Genomic DNA, 18,493 nt, shown 5'->3' with positions numbered 1-18,493 from the left:
TTCATCCTTTTGCAAATTTTTAAGTTACATGTTTTCTATCATCCTTCTTTCTTTCCTCCCTCCCCTAGGGTGGCAAACAGTCTGGTAAAAGTTTTCTATGGATATTTGTGTTGAACATACCCACATATTAGTTATTTTGTGTAAGACAAAATAGTGTAGGACCAAGGGAAAGCATAGAAAACCATGAGAAAGGAAGGGAAAAAAAGTGAACACAGTTTACATTCAGATTCTATAGTTTTGTTTTTTTGTTTTTTCCCCACTCTGGATGTGCATGAAATTGTCTGTAATAGGTCTCCCAGGGTAGTCCTTGTTCTCCTACCTGCTGAGAGTAGCAAAGTCCATCAGAGTTGAGCAACTTAGAATGTTGCTGTTGAGGGGTAGAATGTTCTCCTGGTTCTGTTCCCTTTGCTCAGCATCAGTTCCTGTAATTTTTTCCAAGCTTCTCTAAAGTCTGACTACTCACAGTTTCTTAAAGAACAATAGTACTCCATAACATTCATATGCCATAACTTGCTCAGTCATTTCCCAGTTAATGGACATGCTCTCACTTTCCAATTCTTTGCTCCCACAAAAATAGCTGCTATAAATACACTTCTTATATGGTTCCTTCTCCCCACCTTTTTTTATCTCTTTGGGATATAGACCTAGTTAGTGGTATTGATGAGTAAAAGGCTATGCAAAGGTTTTTATCCCTTTGGGCATAGTTTAAAATTGTTCTCCAGAATGATCACAACTCCAACAAAAGTATATTAGTGTCAGAAATTTCCTACATTCTCTCCAACATTGATCATTTCCCTTTTATACCATATTAGCCAATCTGATAGGTGTGAGGTGGCACCACAGAGATGTTTGAATTTGCATTTTTCTAATCAATAGTGATTTAAAACATATTTTTATATGATTATACATAACTTTAATTTCTTAGTCTGAAAACTTCCTGTTTGTATCTTTTATCAAGTGGGAAATGACTTACGTTCTTATCAATTTGACTCAGTTCTCTATATATTTTTGAAATGAGACCTTTATTAGAAACACTGATTATAAAACTGTTTCCCAGGTTTCTGCATTTCTTCTATTCTTGGTTTCATGTTTTGTTTGTGCAAAACCTTTTTAATTTAATGGAATCAAAATTATCCATTTTACCTTTCATAATGTTCTCTCTCACTTGACCATAAATTCTTCCCTGCTCTGTAAATATGACAGATAAATTATTTCTTGTTCTCCTAATTGCCTTCTGCTAACACCCTTTATTTCTTAATCATGCATCGATTTCAGTCTAATTATAGGGTTGAGATTATGGTGTATGCCTAGGTTCTGCCAAACTATTTTCTAGTTTTCCCAACAATTTTTATCAAAGAGTACATTTTTAGTTTTATTTACTTTTTTTTGCAAGGCAATGGGATTAAGTGACTTGCCCAAGGTCACACAGCTAGGTAATTATTAAGTGTCTGAGGTTGGATTTGAACTCAGGTACTCCTGACTCCAGGGTCAGTGCTCTATCCACTGTGCCACCTAGCCGCCCCCAAAGAGTACATTTTTATCTCAGAATGCAGTCTTTTGATTTATGAGAAAGTAGACTACAATACTCACTTATAACTGCTTCCTTTATTTATTTATCTATCCATTTATTTATTCATTCATTCGTTTGTTTGTTTATTTATTTATCACACTGATCCACCATTCTATTTCATAGCCAGTTTCTAACAGTTTTGTGACTGTGCTGACAAGTTGATTATTCTCCTGGAAGATGGTCCACTGTGAGGGGAGGAAAGACCAAGGAATAATAGATATGGTATTTGCTGGCCAACACCTTCAAGAGGAAGGCCAGGAGCAGAACAATGGTCTGGACACAACATTAATCTATTTCGTCAAGGACTTTGATATTATTAGTCATGATGGCTTAAAGAAATGCTGGTCAGGTCTGTACAATGGGTGGTGCTTTCCCACTGTCCCACTCAGCAATGGGGTGAATCAAAACTGTGTTTGCTCCATTGCATTTTAGCATTACGTTGTCAGCAATGCTATCACTCCCTTCAGTCAGAATAAACACATTATCAAGATAAGCTACTGCATTAGTGGAAAATTATTCTGATTGAAAAAGCTATAAGCCAAGGTTAAGGCAGAGAGAGTTGTTGCATGCTTTTCTATTTACAGATGATTGTGCACTCAATTACCTGTCTGAAACAACAAAACCAGAAATGATTCTCTATTACTTGTGGTAACTTTGACCTAACAGTTAGTACCAAGAAAACACAGGTGCTCTGTCAGCTAGAACCACATCATATATACATGGACCCATCAGTTATAGCAAATATAGAAGTTCTGAAATATAAGAAGTTCCCTTGGCATGGCAGTATGCTTTTCAGGGAGGTACACATTAATAATGAGGTAAAGGCACAGTGCTAGATCAGTGTTTTGGAGGCTCAGAAGGAAAGCGTGGGAAAGAAGAGACAGTAGACTGACTACCAAAAGGAAGTTCTAAGAATACCTGTGCTGACTTCATTGCTGGATGCCTGTGGAATCCCAGCTGATTACCAGTACCATGCCAGGAAATGGAATCGCTTCCATTTGTATTGTCTTAGGAAGATTTTTGAAAATCACCTTGCAGGATAAGGTAGGGTATAGTTGAGATCCTTTCTCAAAGCAAACTGCCAAGAATTTTCAGTCAACCCCAAATTGAGTGGTTCCATTGGGCTGACCATGTTATTTAATGTCATATGTGTTCTTGCCTGAAAGTCTATTTTATTGAGAACAATAGTCACATTATGGTGAGAAAAAGTAATGCAAGGATACTCATAAGAAATCTGGTATAGATTGTGTGACACAGGAAACACTGGGACAGGACCACCTGCCATGTCATGCCCTCATCAAACAAAGTATTCTCAAGGAAGAAAGCAGAATGGCAGTAGGTGAAAAGATACTCCAAATGCCTAAATGTTTACATGGCCTATTTATGCCCAACCTGTAGTACAGCATTTTGAGCTTGTATTGGTCTGCTTAGCCACAGGTGGACATCAACACTGGCATGGAATTTTGTTCTTCTTTGTGAAGACAGGATAACAAACATGACAGTCTAGTGTTTGTCATCTTTTTGTGGGTAATAGCATAAGCTCCTGAGAATCTAGCCACTATCAGGGTTCCCTTTTCTGAATCATATGATACTGCTGCCATTGCTGTTTTTAATTTTTGATCAGTTATTTCAAATTTGTTTTTTTGTTTTAAATGTGTAGTTTCAAATTTTGTCTTTCTCCCTTACCCTTCCTTCACTCTACCTGAGAAGCAAGTAATATGGTACCAATGGCAATAGTGTTCAAAATAGCTATTAAAAATCCCCACTGTGGAATACTTGAAAAACCAGAAGCCAGTGACAATAAAGAAGTCATTTCTTTTCCTAACCCAAATCCACCCTACATAAAGAATCCCTGGACTTGAGAGTCACTAAAGGACCATAGGGGTCTGTGATCACTAAGCCATCCTTCCTAGTTAAAACCCAGCCTTCTGTCCCCTGGAATGGAATAATCCAGACAAAGTCGGCTCTTATTTTCATTAGCATTTTTATTAGTATTAAGAGAGGGTTAATTAGTCTTAATTGTTACCCTTAAGAGGCCCAATAGTAAAGAATGATATCTGAAGTCAGCTTGATTGGAGGGCTCATAGGAATCTCAAGGTTTGGAGTTTGAAGTCTTGCCTAATTTCCAAGAAGTTGATTTCTTGAAAGTTAAGATGATTAGGGAAGGTGAACTCAAAGCCATCAGAAAATTTAATTTTAAACTGCTTCAATTCAAAAGTTATGGAAATCTGAAGGGGTAGAGGGAAAGAGTGAACACAGACCCCTTCCCTTGGAGACAGGAAGACACATAACAAGACACATTCTCCTACACACTTGGTAAATCATTTCTTCATTGAGTCTCACCTTCCCCTTTTGTAAAATGAAGGGCTCAGTCTAGAAGGCCCTTGAGCTTTCTTCTAGCTCTCAATCTAGGGTCTTCTGATGTATCTTGGGACAGACACCCAGTGTCTTTTCTTATACTATTGAGATGAGAATCCTTTACAACTTTCTCTTTTCAATTTCTATCCATCTCTGGGATGCTGTGCTTCCCAGCACTGACTTTGGGAAAATCTTTGAACCCTTTCTTTTCTAATTTTTCATCTTTTTTTCCCATTAGAGGTTCCTTCCAGGCCTCCTGAGTCAAATTCCCTATGTGAATGAAATCTTCTTTTGGGTCCTTCCTGAGAGAAACATTACATGATCTGATTCTGGCATCTTACCTCAGTTTTAGTCCCTTGCTCAAACACAAAGTGATGCTGTTTTTCTTCTCGGCCCCAATCATAGTCATTCCTGGAGTTGCAGACGATGACTTTTTTCTCATTTCGAAAATTGAATCGTGGATTGAAATGCAGACCAACATTACCAGGGTCTTTGCCCAATTCAATAATAAAACTGAGAATAGAGAACATATGTCCATCTCCCAGAGTCTTTAAAACCCACCATTCAGAGAATAGAATATCTCAGCTAGAAAATGCTGAAATGTCCTCCCCCCCCCCCCCACAGTACTCTGCCTACATATTTTCTAGGCTCAGAGAGAGGGAACTCATTCTTTATCCAACCAGTCCATTTCAACTGCTAGACAGATTCTGTGGGGAAGTTTTTATTTTTTAGATTTTTGCAAGGCAATGGGGTTAAGTAACTTGCCCAAGGCCATACAGCTAGGTAATTATTAAGTGTCTGAGACGGGATTTGAACTCAGGTCCTCCTGACTCCAGGGCCAGTGCTCTATCCATTGCACCACCTAGCCCTGGGAAGTTTTTTCTAATGCTGAGTTCTAGCTCTGCCTTCTAAGGCTAAGGCACAAGCAGCATGATGCTTCTAGCCAAGGGTCAGGTGCAACGAGATGTGTAAAGCACTCTGCTCTCACTCATGATTAAATGTTTTCTCCTCCTTCCCATCTCTCACTTACCTCTTGGCATCAGCTAGAATATACCCCCCTATTTTTATGCAGGTTCCAGGTCGGAGTCTGAAGTCAGCAAAAGTTGTTTTCTAAAAAGACCAAACACAGCAAGTTTAGGTCAGCTGATGAGTCCCAGAGCTTCCGGGAGGGTAGGGGACACCTTTCATAAAGGTTCTAGGAAAGCCGATCATTCATAGGTTAGATATGCTGAAGTGGGAGTCAGTTCCAGCTCAGGGACCTTGCAAAAGTCCCTTCATGTTGATGGGCCTCAGTTTGTGCATCTGTTAAACTCTCCTTGATGATTGATCCAGTCCACTCCCCAAATTAAAGATCGGGAAATTGATGCTCAAAGAAGCAGAGAAGTGACCAGTTCCAAGTCACACAAGTGGACAGCAGAATCAGAATTGGAATAAACGTTTTTCCTGGGTCCCAGGTTCATGATCTCTCCATCTCACTGGACTTAGCCTCTCATAGCCAAGGCACCCCTCTCCCTTCTTGGCATCGCCCCCCCCTGCCCCCAGGATCTCTCTGAAGTTTGACCCAGTACAAGAAGGAAGGTATGAAAAGGGCAACTTTTACAAGGGCTGGGGAGTTTGGGGTTTGACTTAGGGAAGGAGCCCTAACCCATAAAGAAAAGGTTTGTTAAATCCTGACCCCTCCACAAACTTTTTCTAAAGTTTCCCAGATTCTTTCCGAGCCTAACTCCCAGAGGACCCCCGACTTCTGGACCCTCAGCCTGTAGCCTGGATAAAATTCCCTTCAGTCAGTACCTTGGTCATGTTGGAAGATGAGAAATGCTCCAGTACTTCGGCTGACTAGGCTGGGAAGCCAAAGGAGGATGTCGGATTCCAAGGCAGCGATGCTGATTCTGGGAGGTGGGGGGGCCCTTCAAATAGGCTGTGGCTCTCCAGGCTTCTGCCGAGTCCCCACCCCAAACCCAGCCCAGTCCCCCAATCTGGCACTTTTCGCCAATGCAAGAGAGAAAAGGGGAGAAGGCCTGTCTCAGGGGCGGGGCTGGCAGAATTTTTGAAGTCTTTAAAAAAAAATCAAAGAGGCTTTAATCCTTTGCTCACTCCCCACCCCTGTTCCTGCCTCCCCCCGCCTCACGATAGCCACCCTTTGGTAGTCTTTCCCACTACTGTCAAATCCCCCAAACTCTCTAGTGGGGGATGTGGTTGGAGCTAGTGGTAGAGAGATTGGGGAAGCTAATGGAAAGCTTATTTTTAGAATGAGCGAGAATCTGCTATTGTCAGGAAGTGACTGGGGGCTAGCTGGAGGGTTGGCTTTAGCCTGGTCTGTGTGAGAATCCGGTCCCTGGCCTCCTATGAGACCCTCTGCCTGGGAAAATCCTAATCAGAGGACAGCACATCGTGGAGAGATCCAAGTTTCTTAAGCAATGAGGAAACTGAGGCCTGGGGCCCACTGGGGCAGTTAAAAGTGAACCAGGTCTTTTACATAGATCCTATGACCTCAAGTCCAGTGCTTGTTTCATCCTGTCACTAGGGTAAAAAAAGGCAAACTGAGGTGCAAAGATGAGAGCTTCACTGAAGAATGGCGAGGGGTGGGCAGAGTGATGGAATCAACTGGGTCCCCTTTTAGGAAGAGGGTTCCGTTTGCCTCCCCAATGTCTTTGGATATCTCCCTGGGATCTGTGGGTATTTCCAGCCTTCCTGAACCCCGTATCACTTCATCATGCCTCTAATTATAAGGAGAGAAAGTCTGGCAAAGTCCCTGAAGTTGAGCTTGGGGTCTCTGCTGTCAGAAAGCACTCTTTGTCCCATCTATATTATAGGAATGATGGAAGGCATGTTGAGGTTCCTCAGAAAGCCATGTCATGCCAGCTAAAGAAAGGGAGTGAGTGACAGGGACCCGGTGGGACCTTGAGTGCTGTTAGAGAATGGAACCTAGGTTAGGGATCTCAGAGAAATTTGACATTCAGTCTTCCCTGAGACACCCAGAGACTCTCCCCAAGACAAGAGATTCAATGATACAGAGATGCAAGAACAGAGGCTTAAGGTCCCTGTGATCCCGTTAAGCCAAAGGGTCATGGTTAGGGGCAGGGATGAGGGAGCATATGCCCCCTGAGGGAAAAGAAGGGATCTTATTTTCCCCATCATTACATCCCCATCATGGCTCTTACTTCTCTCATGGGAATGTAAGTCATTAATAACCTCTGAACCTCAGTTTCTTCTTCTGTAAATTCAGATCCTAATAGAATGAAAAGAGATGCACTCCCTCAAAATCAAGGAGATCTGGGTTCAAATTCCATCTCCCAAGTCAACTAAATTCTCAGTGATTGAGATAACTCTCTGAGATAGGGGTTATTTCCCTAGGATTCATGATCAGTTTACAAAGCATTTGCAAATAAAGAGAGAAGAAAAAGAAAATAGATCTTTATTTTCATTGAACTATAACTGAAATTTACTATTTCCTTCAAGTATTTAAAACAAACCCTCATTTTTTCTAAAAAGTTTCACTAACCTTTGGTGGGTGAGGGGTGTCAATGAGAAGAACCAGTAATAGGACCTCTGCTCTGACAGTCTGAGTTACAGAGAAAATGCTGACCTTGCTCTCCGGGATGTTGCTTGCAGATATAATGTCATCACAGGAAGGGTTCATGTTCCTATCCCCAAACAGAATCATCAAATCTTCACTTGGAAGGGACCTCGTGCATTTACTGAAATAAAATCTTCCTGGGAAACCTTCCTGCCACATAATTACTAGGCTCTCTGTGAGGACCTTCATCAATAGGAAACTCACTCCCTGTAGCATCAACTGGTTCTGTTTCTGGACAGTTCCCTTTGTTCAGCTGAATGGACAGGTCCCTCTGCACCTTTCCCAAATTCCTCCAGCTTCTGCGCCTTGGACTGAGTAAGACCAGATTAAAAATTCTCTCCTGTAAGACAGCCCTTCTGTATTTGCAGCATGACTCAGGGACCCAAGTCCAACATCCCTCACTATTCCTTCTGCTACCATCATTCTCAAAAACTAAAGGAGCACTCTACAAATCTTGGAGATGGTGGAGAAGCACAAAACATGATCCCTAGGCAGAGGGAGGGAGCAGAATAGCTCCTTTTCTCTCAGGTCTCCCACCAGCCCCTAGAACCTCACATCCTGAGCCTGATTCCAGCCCCTCATCTCTCACATAGTCCTGGCACAACTCCTTACCGCTATTTGTGTGAACAATGGGCAAAGCATATCTCCACTATGAATCTCAATTTCCTCCTCTATAAAAAGGACAAAACTACCTGTGTAATAACCCTTTCCAAGTCGTCATGGGTGAAAGATCAAATGACTGAGGAGACAAAGGTACGCTCTATAAAGTTTATCACTGCATTAAGCATTGCCCTCAAAACCAAGATTAGGTTCCTTGGTGACATTAGGGCTGCACCCCAAATACAGGTGGATATAGTGTTACATACATGAAAAAGAAGCAAATTAAGTAAAAGGAATCAATGCAATATTAGGTAAGATGATTTCTAAGTGGAGAAAAGATTAAGAAATTTCTAAGTTGGGAAGTGTATATGTGTGTTGGGGAAGAGTCAACAGATGCAAACTCCCGAATTCAGGAAAAAATAGATGTCCCACTCCCCCCAATCAAAGGAATATAGAAACAGTATCCGATTTATCAGTGCAAAGCCACTTTCAAGATAAGACACCTAGGCTGCTTTGGATGTAAAATTGTGGGGAGACTTCTTGCCTAAATCTTTGAATCTGACCAGGTTTCTGGTCAGTTCTTAACAAAAGTGCAAGCAGCAGGGTGAGGTGGTCCAGCTTCCTAGTCATGCAGGGTTCCAAAAAATAAAAAAATAAGGCTATCTCTCAATTCCCATAATTGAAAAGATTTTCTCCCCACAAAGAATTTAGACTGAAGCCACCACTGAATTAAAATGGAGCTGGGTTATCTGCAGCATCTAGTACCAAGAACAAATCAGTCTAGTTCACTCAATTCCCATAATTCATTGCTTTCTGTCCTAATTCTCTCAATTCTTTTGATTTCCTCTTTTGATTGATGGTGGAGTAGAAATCTCCCTCCTCCCCTACGACACTTATCTTTAAGTTAAAGCCATATGGATTTTCATAAATTCCTAATTATAATTATCTAAGGCAGGTGACAGATCAACTACTTGGCATATAATGAACTCATTTTGAAAAGGAAGATATATATATGCATAGATAGATAGATAGAGATACAGATATATATAGATATATATATAGATGATATAGATATAGATGTAGATATAGACAGATATATATGAAATTGCAAAAACTATAACATAAACATAAACTCCATAAAATAAAACATCAACATACAGTAGTTATTAACTAATATCAATTGCCTCTAAATTCTAGTAACTTTATCCCAATGTCCATTTAATTAGTATATTTTGATTCCCAGGTGCCTCTTGTAGGCCCCTGATACCTTCCAAGCTTTCATTGGTCTGATCAACCACAAGTGTACATACTGTACTTTGATCCTATCATAGAGATGTCATTTTGACCACCAGTCAATTCAGGGACTCAAGTAGCTTCTGTCTGGGGGAGGACGATTTCTTCTATATTCTCAGAGGAGGGATTGTGAAATGTTAACAGCAGTTTTCTTTGAGTAGAAATACTACCCTATGCATACTGCAATTAAGACACAAAAGGTTCTCCTTAATCCTCCAAATCTTATGTAGAACTGAACCATGATCATTATGAATGATGGAGAGCATTCCTTTTCTTGATCCAAGGTGGCATTGCATTCAAACCAATGAACCCAATCATGGTTCCCATCCTTTGGCCTAAACTCCAAAAAAAGTACCAAAACTGTTGCAATGATGATTTTACTTACCATGGGTACACAGGGTGGACATACAATCATAGAAAACATAAAATCCAATAAACCTGAAAGATAACTCCAAAAAGTAGCCCTGATTGAAACAAGGCTGGCAAATGAAGGTTATTTTACCAAAGCTGGAACTGGATGCCTCTTTTTCTGGATTGACCCCATTGAAGGGCCGTATCATTAAACTGGCATGGGTTTTGAAACCAAACTAATGCAGTCAACAAACTTGTATGCCTGACCAAAAGTGTGAAAGATAGGTACATGACAATGCAATTGCCACTTGCCAGAAAACACTGCATCTATGTCTCTGTTCCCACCCTGTTGGACTCTGATGAAGAAGAAAAAACTCTGAGTACAAAGAGACCCTCACTCTCAATGTGCCAAAAGAGGATAAGCTTATAATTCTGGGTAACTTTAATTCTATACCAGGCACAGATTATCATGGTAGATAGTCCTTGGGAGAAATGGAGTTGGAAACAGCAGTGGTTAATTACTACTAAAGATTTGTGCTTCTTATGACCTTCTCAGTTCAATGTGATATTACATTTGACTAAGGACAATAAAAATTTCTAGATGCATTTTGATAGTGAATTTTGACATTTAAAAGACTATGCCATTATAAGGAGAAAAGAGAGACTGGATGCAAGAATTGCAAAGACTATGTGTGTCAAGGGTCATGGACTGATCTTAGACTCATCCTTTCCAACCTAAATTTTCCTGTTCGTTAAAGGAGGATGCCCCGAGACAAGATGACTACTCGAAAACTTAAAACCGATAGATTTGAGCACTTCTCTGAGCAGAAACAATTTGCTGCTGATTTGGAGGAAAAGTTGAGGTAACACAATGCTGAAGAAGTGGCACCCAGAAAAAGGGTGGGCAGCTTTCAGAGATTTGGCGAATAGCTGCATTTCCTTATATTTATTCCAATAATTGCAAACACTGTGAAAGATTTGATGGAATCAATGTGGAGATTCAGAAGATACTAAATGAAAAACAAAACCCACAGGATTTCCCAGTAATATAGCTTATCTGTCTCTCAGGTAGCATTTAATTCCATCAGAAATAAATGGCAATTGAAGCTTAGAGAGCTGTATGATTCCAGACTCATTAACAAGGCAGATAAAATAAATAAGAATCTAAAACATATTTATGATGTCCTGAATGCTATTTATTGGTTAAAGACCCATCATGCATCTCAAGTTCTGATGGAGCCACCTTGATCCATGAAAGGGTCATGAATCTACAGAGATGGTTTGAACACATCGAATAGTGTTCTCAACAGACTAGCCTCAAACCATACTAAAGTCATTGATTGTATTCCTTAGGGTGAAGTCAGTCCTTCTCAAGGTAAATTTCCAACTGAAGAAGCTAGAATGCCATTAGGCTCCTCTTTTATGACAAAGTTTCTGGTGCTGATTTTAATCCAGTTGAGATATTCAAGGGATATGTGGGTTAGGGTGTGGGGAAGGTGCATTACTTACATAAAATGTGACTGAAATCTTGCAGTTTCTATGAGAAGAGGAAGTTATTTCCCCAGGAGTTCAAGGATGCTTCCACTGACAAACTCTATGAAGATAAAGGAAATAGGTTGTGCTGTCAGTCACAGGATGGGTCTCTCTCTTATTCATTTCTCACAAACTTCTTTTTGGTATTTTGTTATTGTATTTTTCTTCAAATACATGTAAAAGCAACTTCAACATTTATTTTTTTTCTAAGATTTTGTGTTCCACATTCTTTTTCTTCCTTTCTATTCCCCAAGACAGAAAGAAATCAGATATAGGTTGTACAAGTGCAATCATGTTTCCATATTAGTCATATTGTGAAAGAAAAATGAGAAAAAAGGAGGGAAAAATCCTGAGAAAGCAAAAATAAAATACAAATAAAAATGAAAATATTCTCCATTGATCTGCACTCAGAATTCATCATTCTTTTTCTTTTTTTGATAATAAAAATACATTTTATTTTCTTTTACTTTATATTTCCAATTACACACCTTGGTAGTTTTTCAACATTCATCCATTTGCAAATTTATAAATTATACATTTTTCTACCACCCTCCCTTCTTTCCCTCCCTCCCTTCAGTGGCAAACAGTCTGGTAAAAGTTTCACGTACATTTGTGCTTAAAATGCTCAGATATTAGTCATTTTGTGTAAGATTAAATAGGACTAAGGGAAAGGAAAGAAAAACATGACAAAGGAAGGAAGAACATGTGTAAAAAAGTGAACACAGTATACATTTAGGTTCTATGGTTGTTTTTTTTCTCCCATCTGAATGTGCATGAAATCGTCTCCCATGAATGTCTTTGTTCTTTTACTTGCTGAGAGCAAAGCCCATCATAGTTGATCAACTCATAATGTTATTGTTAATATGTACATTGTTCTCTTCCTTCTGCTCCTTTCAGTCAACATCAGTTCATGTAATTCTTACCCTGCTTCTCCAAAGTCTAGCAACTCATGGCTTCTTATAGAACAATAGTATTTCATATACCATAACCATTCTTCAGTTAAAGGGCATACCCTCAATTTCCAATTCTTTGCCATCACAAAAAGAACTACTACAAATGTGGGTCCTTCTACACGTGGGTCCTTTCCCTATTTTTGATATGATCTCTTTGGAATATAGGGTATATATATCACAGATGCCCTAAAATTGTCCCTGATTATTGTATTGATGGAATGAGCAAGTCCATTAAGGTTGATCTTCACCCCATGTTGCTGTTAGGGGGTACAATGTTCTTCTAGCACTGCTCATCTTGCCCAATATCAGTTCATGCAAGTCTTTCTAGACTTCTCTGAAATTCCATCCCTCTCAGTTTCTAACAGAACAAAAGTGTTCTATAACATACATATACGGGATGGACATGAACTTGATTTCCAATTCTTTGCTATCACAAACAGGGCTGCCATGAATATTTTTGCACAAGTGATGTTTTTACCTTTTTCATGATCTCTTCAGGGTATAGACCCAGTAGTGGTATTGCTGTATCAAATGGAGATGCACATCTTTATTGCCCTTTAGGCCTAATTACAAGTTGTTCTCCAGAAAGGTTGGATCAGTTCACAGCTCCACCAACATGTATTAGTGTCCCAGATTTCCCAGATCCCTTTCAACATTGAACATTGTCCTTTCTGGTCATATTGGCCAATCTGATAGGTGTGAGGTGGTACCTCAGAGTTGCTATAATTTGCATTTCTCTAATCAGTAATGATTTAGAGCAATTTTCATATAATTATGGATAGTTTTGATTTCTTCATCTGTAAATTACCTTTGCATATCCTTTGACCATTTGTCAATTGGTGAATGGCTTATTTTTATTTTAATAATAAATTTGACTCAATTCTTTATATATTTTAGAAACGAATCCTTTGTCAGAAATACTAGTTGTCTATGTGGCCTTGGGCAAGCCACTTAACCCCATTGCCTTGCAAAAAAAAAGAAATACTAGTTGTAAAAATTGTTTCCCAATTTACTACATTTCTTTTGATCTTGGTTACAGTGGTTTTGTTTGTGTATGCCCAGTTTTAAAATTCTTTGGTCAAAGGTCTAAATTGCTCTCCAGAAGGGTTGGATCAGGTCACCACTCCACCAATAGTGTATTGCTGATTTCCTACATACCCTCCAACATTGATCATTTTCCTTTTCTGCCACATTATCCAATCTGATAGGTGTGCACTGATTAAAGTATCTTTCTAAAGCAGGAACAGATTTTTTCTACCTTGTAGGAAAAAATTGAACTAATAAATAGTTGGCAATAGTGGAGTGGAAAAAAGAATAGGCAACTTTCAGAAATCTGGTGTAGAGTACTTTGCTCATCTGGACTACAACACTGGCAAACATTGAGACTGGTTTGATGAAAATGATGGGGAAATATGAAGCTGCCAAATGAAAACTGAGAACACCACAGGGTTTACCAGCAGGATAGTTCATCCATTTCTAAGAAGGCAATATTTAATTCCATCAAAAGAAAAGTATAAGAAAAGTTTAGAGAGATGCAGGATTCTTGGCTCAGTAAGATGGCAGATGGAATTCAGTTTTATGCAGAGAGTAAGAAACCAAAATGCTTTTCTGATGTTCTGAAGGCTATTTATAGGACAAAGATCTATGCTGCATCTCAGCTACTCAGTGCTGATGGATCCATATTGATTAATGATTAATGATAGGGACATAATCCTAGAGAGATAGACTGAACATTTCCATAGTGTTTTTTTTTAGATTTTGGCAAGACAAATGGGGTTAAGTGGCTTGCCCAAGGCCACACAGCTAGGTAATTACTAGGTGTCTGAGACCGGATTTGAACCCAGGTACTCCTGACTCCAGAGCCAGTGCTTTATCCATTGCACCACCTAGCTGCCCCCATAGTGTTCTTAATAGAGCATCATCAATCAACCAGAATCAATCAATCCAGAAATCATTGATTTTTTACATCAAGTTAAAGTCAATCAGTCCCTAGCTGAAGTTCCAACTGAAGAAGTTTTTGATTACCATTAGGTTCCTTTGAAGTGGTAAAGCACCTGATGTTGATTCTATTCCAATTGAGATCCACAGGGTGGCAAGTCCATGGCTCATCCAAAAACTGATTGAAATTTTCCAGGTTATATGTCATGAAGAAGTTATCCCTCATGAATTCAAGGATGCCTCCATCATCCATCTCTATAAAGGTAAAGGGAATATATTGCCCTGTGGCAATCATAGGGGTATTTCTCTTTTAGTCATTGCTGGTAAGATTCTTTCCTGAATCCATTTCAATAGGCTAATCCTCTACCTGGAAGATGTGCATCTTACAGAAAACCAATGTGGCTTCAGAAAGGGTAGAGGAACAGTTGATATGGTGCTTGCTATCCAGGAAAAATGGCAGGAACAGAATAGAGGTCTGTATATAGCATTTGTAGATTTGACCAAGGCCTTTGATACCATCAGTCATGAGGGTATGTGGGAAATTATGTCAAAATTTGGTTGCCCAAGAGAAGTTCATCCATATTGCACAACAATTTCATGATGATGTGCATGCCTGGGTTCTGGATAGTGGGTGATACTCTTGAGATTTCCCAGTCACCACTAGAGTAAAACAAGGATATATCCTTGGTCCCATGCTTTTTAGAATGATGTTTTCAGCCATGTTATTAAACATCTTCACTGAGGATGAACATGGCTTCAGCATGCCACCGCACTGATGGCAAATTCTTCAACCTGAAAAGACTACAAGTCAAGACTAAAGTGGAGGAAGTGCTGGCACAGGATCTTCTCTTTGCAGATGATGGTGCACTCAATGTAGCCTCTGAAGCTGAGGTGCAACAAGGTATGGATTGATTCTCTACTGCTTGTACTCATTTTGCTCTAACAATCAACACCAAGAAAAACCCAGGTGCTCCATCAGTCAGCACCACACCATCCATATGTGGAACCGTGGACTAAAGCACATGCAGAAGTTTTGAGGACTGTGAACAAGTTCACTTACCTTGGCACTGTCCTTTCCCAGGAGGTACATATTGACACACACATTGGCAGAGTTAGCTTAGTGTTTGGGAGGCTCCAAAAGAAAGTGTGGGAGAGAAGAGGTATTAGACTGACCACAAAAGTGAAGGTCTACAGAGCTGTTGTGGTGTTCTCAGTGCTGTTTGCCTGTGAAACCTGGACAGTCTACCAGTGCCAAGTCAGGAAACTAAGTAACTTCCATTTAAATTGTCTTAGGAAAATTCTGAAGGTCGCCTGGCAGGAGAAGATACCAGACACTGAGGTCCTTTCTTGAGCTAAACTACCTAGCATCCCAACATTACTACAGAGAGTGCAATTCCAATGGATTGACCAGGTTGTTAGAATGCCAGAAGTATGCTTGCTAAAAAAATAACTATTTTATGGAGAACTCACAAGGGCGAGCACTCACAAGGGGGTCAGAAGTGATACCGAAACACCCTGAAGGTCTCATTGAAGAACTTTAGAATTAATGGTACAGCATGGGAGACCCTGGCAAAGGACTGCCCAGCCTGGTGTGCCCTCATCAGAGAGGGGGCTGGGCTCTATGAGGAATTGAAGTAGCTGCAAGGAAACATGATATATTTAAGCTTACAGTACCCACCCCAGAGGTTCACATGAACTATTTGTACCTGACTTGTGAGCTCATATTGGGCTGATCAGTTGGACACACTATCATTTGGCTCAAACGTTACGATGTCATTTTGGTCTTCTTCAATAACAAAGGACAAGAACAAACTAACCAATCAGGTGAGGTAGGATCTCAGAGATATTTGAATTTACATTTCTCTAATCAGTAGGATTTAGAGACTATTTTTTTATAATGACTATAGAAAGTTTTAATTTCTTACTGTAAAACTACCTGTTCATATTTATTGACTTTTCATCAATTGGGGAATGACTTCCATTCTTAGAAATTTGACTCAGGTCTCTTGGATCAGGTCATAACTCCACCAATAATATATTACTGTCCCAAATTTCCTACATCCCCTCCAACAATGATCATTTTCCTTTTTTACCATGTTAGTCAATCTGATAGGTGTGAGGCATTCTGAGCATCTTCCTGAGTAACAGTTTATTGCTAACTTGGAGGAAAAACTGAGCCAGCACATAATTAGCAATACTGGAGTAGAAAAAGAGAGGGCAGTTTTCAGAGATCTGGTGTACAGCATTGCATTTGCTCATCTGGACCAGAACACTAGCAAACATCAAGATTGTTTTGATGAAAATGATGGGGAAATATAGAAGCTGCCAAATAAAAAACAATCTTCAACAGAGACACTGGCTATTAAAAATGTTTACCAGGTTTCTGCAATTCTTTAGATATGGTTTCATTTGTTTTGTTTGTGCAAAACCTTTTTAATTTAATGTAATGAAAATTATCCATTTTGCATTTTATAGTGTTTTCTCTTGCTTTATCATACATTCTCCCTTTCTCTGTAGATATGACAAAGTTTTACTTGTTCTCCTATTGACTTCTGGCACTACCCTTTATGTCTAAATTATACACCCATTTCAAACCAATCTTGGTGTAGGGTGTGAGATGTTTATCTATGCCTAGGTTCTGCCATCCTATTTTCTAGTGTTGCCAGTGATTTTTGTCAAACAGTGCATTCTTATTCTAGAATGTGGAATCTTTTGATTTATGAGAAAGTAGATCACTCTACTCCTTTGTTACTGTTTCTTTTATACCTAATTTATTCCATCGCTCCACCATATTATTTCTTAGCTGGTACCAAATAGTTTTGTGGTTTTGCTAACAAGTGGCATGCCAGGTCCCTGAGCAATCGGTTGATTGTTCTCCTGGAAGATGATTCTTTTTATTTTATTTTTTTAGTTTTTGCAAGGCAAATGGGGTTAAGTGGCTTGCCCAAGGCCACACAGCTAGGTCATTATTAAGTGTCTGAGACTGGATTTGAACCCAGGTACTCCTGACTCCAAGGCCGGGTGTTTTATCCACTACACCACCTAGCCGCCCCTGGAAGATGATTCTTTATGTGAGAGCCAGTGTGTTTGAGAAAGGCAAAGGAACAATCCATATGTTGTTTACTGCCCAACACCTCCAGGAGGAATGCCAGGAGCAGAACAATGGTCTGGACACAACATTCATCCATCATGTCACTGAAATTTTTATTAGTCATGACAGCTTAAGGAAGATCCTGGCAAAATCTGATTTTTCTGGAGATGCTCATCAGTATTTCCTGTCAGTTCCACAGCAGAAATCTGGGCAGGCTTCTGAAGAATGGGTTGTGTCAGCAGTGGAGTGAATCAAGGGTGTGTGCTTGCTCCAGTGCAATTTAACATGACATTGTCAGCAGTGTTGTCAGATGCTTTCATTTAGGATGAACATGTCGTTGAGGTGAGTTACTGCATTGATGGCAAATTATTCTATTTGAAAAGGCTATAAACCAAGATTAAAGCAGAGGGAGAGTTGTTGCATGATTTTCTGTCTACAGATGATTGTGTATTCAAGTCCCTGTCTGAAAGACTCTCCCTTCTGGTAATTTTGGTCAAACAGTTAGCATCAAGAAATCACTCCATCAGACAGAACCATATCATCCATATATGGCACCATTGATGATAGGAAATAGAGAAGTTTTGAATTATGAGGATATACTTTTCAGGGAGGTACCCACTGATAACGAGGTAAAGGCGCACTCTCCTCGAGCTAGCTCTGTGTTTTGGAGGTCAGAAGGAAAGTGTAAGAGAGAAGAGGTATTAGCCTAACGACCAAACTGAAGATCTGCAGGGCTACTGTGCCAATCTCCTTGCTGGATGTTTGTGAAATCTGACAGCCTACTAGCTTCATGCCAAGAAACTGAATCACTCCCATTTGAGTTGTCTTAGGAATATTCTGTAGCTCACCTGATAGGATAAAATAGAATATGGTGAGATCCTTTCTCAAAGGAAACTCCCAAGAATTCACAGTCTACCACAAATTGAGCAATTCCAATGGATTGACCATGTTATTCCAAGTGAAACATATTTTTGCCTAAAAGTTCATTTTCTTGAGAGCACACAAGGTAGACACTCACATTGCAATTAGAAAAGCAATGCAAGGACACTCATAAGATCTTTCTGAAGAACTCTGGTATAGGTTGTGTGACATAGGAGACACTGGAACAGGGCCACCCAGCATGGCATGCCCTCATCAAACAAAGTAGTCTTCTCAAGGAAGAAAGCAGAATGGCAGTAGGTGAAAAGACACTCGAAATGCCTAAATTTAGAGAATTCAGCCCAAATGCG

This window comes from Macrotis lagotis, chromosome 2 (genome assembly GCF_037893015.1).
Source record: "Macrotis lagotis isolate mMagLag1 chromosome 2, bilby.v1.9.chrom.fasta, whole genome shotgun sequence".
Taxonomy (NCBI): domain Eukaryota; kingdom Metazoa; phylum Chordata; class Mammalia; order Peramelemorphia; family Peramelidae; genus Macrotis; species Macrotis lagotis.
The sequence above is the reverse complement of the archived record's forward strand: the minus strand, read 5'-3'. Positions refer to the sequence as shown.